This window comes from Gadus morhua, chromosome 7, assembly GCF_902167405.1.
Source record: "Gadus morhua chromosome 7, gadMor3.0, whole genome shotgun sequence".
Classification (NCBI taxonomy): Eukaryota; Metazoa; Chordata; class Actinopteri; order Gadiformes; family Gadidae; genus Gadus; species Gadus morhua.
Window position 1 is genome coordinate 9,273,144 of NC_044054.1, and position 2,674 is coordinate 9,275,817.

At 43.6% G+C, this 2,674-nt stretch overlaps 1 long non-coding RNA gene across 1 annotated transcript; it reads right to left on the minus strand.

The window, feature by feature from the left end:
- Window positions 1–857: 857 nt before the first annotated feature.
- LOC115546779 (uncharacterized) lies at window positions 858–1,719 on the minus strand. The gene is made up of 3 exons (XR_003977269.1): window positions 1,541–1,719; window positions 1,282–1,378; window positions 858–895 (listed from the first exon to the last, which is right to left on the minus strand). It is a non-coding gene; the product is annotated as an uncharacterized LOC115546779 (long non-coding RNA).
- Window positions 1,720–2,674: the final 955 nt, after the last annotated feature.

Sequence of the window (2,674 nt, forward strand, 5' to 3'; positions counted from 1 at the left end):
TGTGTTAAAATAAATCAGATCTAGTTTAACTTTCATCTCATTAATGAATGATTCATCATGCCAAATTCTTTCCACTGTCAGGTCATTTTTTGTTGACAATGAAATCGCACCACAACAAACCAGTGATGGCCATCTGGCCTTGCACTTGCCTGTAGTATTTGTGGGTGTTTTTATGTTTGGCCTTACCGTTCACAAACTTCACATGCTTGACCTCTGTTATACTGTCCACATTTGGACATTTGACTTTAGCTAAGCCAAAGGGGGGGGTTGCAGTGGGATCATACACCCTGGCATCAGGACTAGCCCCGAGGTAAAACGCCTCAGGATGGACAACAAATCCAGAAGGATAGACATTAACATTACACATGTCACTATACTGTTGCAACACTGCTGGCTCGAGGTCGAGACCCCTTTTCATGTCAGGTGTTTGCCTTCCCCCCTTTATGATCCTCAGTGCGAGAGCCTGAGCAGAGGACTCCCCTCTCAGAGTAACCACTTCACCAAACCTACTGGAAGTTACACGGGGCAGCAGGACTTCCTTCCACATAGGATTCTCTGACTGCCCCTTGTGTGCTCTTCAATTAAAGTGGCCAATTCAGAGGTGACTTCTAAAGTCTGAAGGTGATGGAACTGGAGGTATGTGGAAACAAATTGTAGGGGTCGTTCAAATGTATAGCCTAACAAGGGGAGTTGTGGGAATGAGGGGGCTTCTGGGGGCTTAATCATTTCTTGGGATATTTCTGGGGGGCACTGATATGAAAGAACGGAACCGTGAGGGACTGGTCCACTAAAGTAAGGTCGGCCAGGTCACATACAATCTTGCAAATTCCTGGTTGAAGTAGAAGGTCTCGCAGGTCATCTCCGACAGACAGCACCGTAGGGTCAGGAAGGGGTCCTACGAACACAAGTAACAGGAAACATTAATCTTTAAATATTTTACACATGTCAGTGTCAAATATAATACATAATCTGCAGGTTTTCATATTATGGCCATATTGTTATACCGGGAAGGCTGGAATGGCATCTGCAACTATCGGTTTGTCTATTGGAGGGTGTATAAAACAATGAAGACAGTCTACAAATTCAAAAGAGGAGGTGCACACAGGTCCTTTGTTATATCACCAAAGTGTACTGAAATAGCAAAAAAAGATATGTGGTAATTAAAATAACATGCATAATAATTTCCAAACATTTCAGGCTTCGGCCCTGTGTGCGCCACATCTTTTGAATTTATAGAGCATATATTTCTGTCCTAATTAATAAAATGATAAACTACATTACCTGGGTAGGCTCGATACAGCGTTGATTTAACGCTAGTGCGTCCAACTGCCTTGGGTTTTCTGACCACAAGTTGGTCAGTGGGTTCCGGGCGAATCCCCTGGAGCAAAAAGAAAAAAGATGTCCGCACATAAATCATATTATCAGTGTAGCAACACTTAAGTCAGTGTTAGTCACGTCTGTCTATAAACTAGAACTTAAAATACTATTATTGAGTAGACTATACAGGATGTTTGGCTAGGCCTGAGGGATACACATTAACCTGTGTCCTTGGTCGGTGCCACGACTGCAGAACACTGGTGCACGACAGAGGTGTTGGCACGCTTTTCTCCCCTGTGAAGTGGTAGTGATGTGTCTGGAAGAGCAGTGCAACCACGTGGTTGCATAACGCCTCTCCAGCAGCACATGAACAGGAGAATCCATTCAATTCCACAGGTGTGGCAGCACTCAGCACAATCTAGACATGGAGAACATACTTCAGGGAATATATATATACATATATACACACACACCTTGCTTTACACAAGGTAAATTGTGAGAACACAGTTTACCACATTAACATCAGTGGATTAAGGAACAAAATATGAGAACAGAGAATCTGCAACAGCAGATATAAAACAAAACATGACAATCTGCAACAGCAGACATGAAACAAAACATTCTGCAACAGCAGATCTGGAGAAAGAGAGAGCATTTTGGAACAGCAACAAGAAACAATAATAATAAAAACATACACAGACTGAACATGCAACTGAATCTGTGAAGGTCTGAAACCATGCTCTAGGCTATCCATTATGCTACATATTACGAGGTGGGCCTGTTTGAATCACAAAATGTAAATCTAATTAAAGTGGTCAGAAAGGTAGGCCTAAGTAACAGTCCCATTGATTCACAAAACACTATGAAAAGCGAGATAGAGTTTGATTTCAGACTCAGGCCTGACTTCCTAGCACTGTAACCTGCAGGGTGTGAGGCTCATCGTTTTTCTTCTGGGAACAGTAGCAGTTCGCCCGAACTGCTACTTCAAATTAACTAAATCTGACACTGCAGTAAGAGAGGGAAAGATTAACACACCATACAGCAAAATGTATGGGCATTGGTAGCCTATGACAGCCACCCAGCCACTATGTTCTGACAGTAGCCTGGAGCTAATCTGACATACTATCGACACTTACATGTACGGTAGGCATTGGCAGTGCCTACCTAACATCTTGGGGTTCGTCAGGCAAAGTTTCAGAGACACTTCTTTGTAGAGAAGAAGGACAAATCCCTGCGCCCCTGTGTGGACTACAGGGGAATAAACGATATCACGGTCAAGAACAAGTACCCTCTTCCGCTACTCGACTCTGCCTTCGCCCCTCTTCACCAGGCCACCGTCTTCACTCAGCTGGATCTC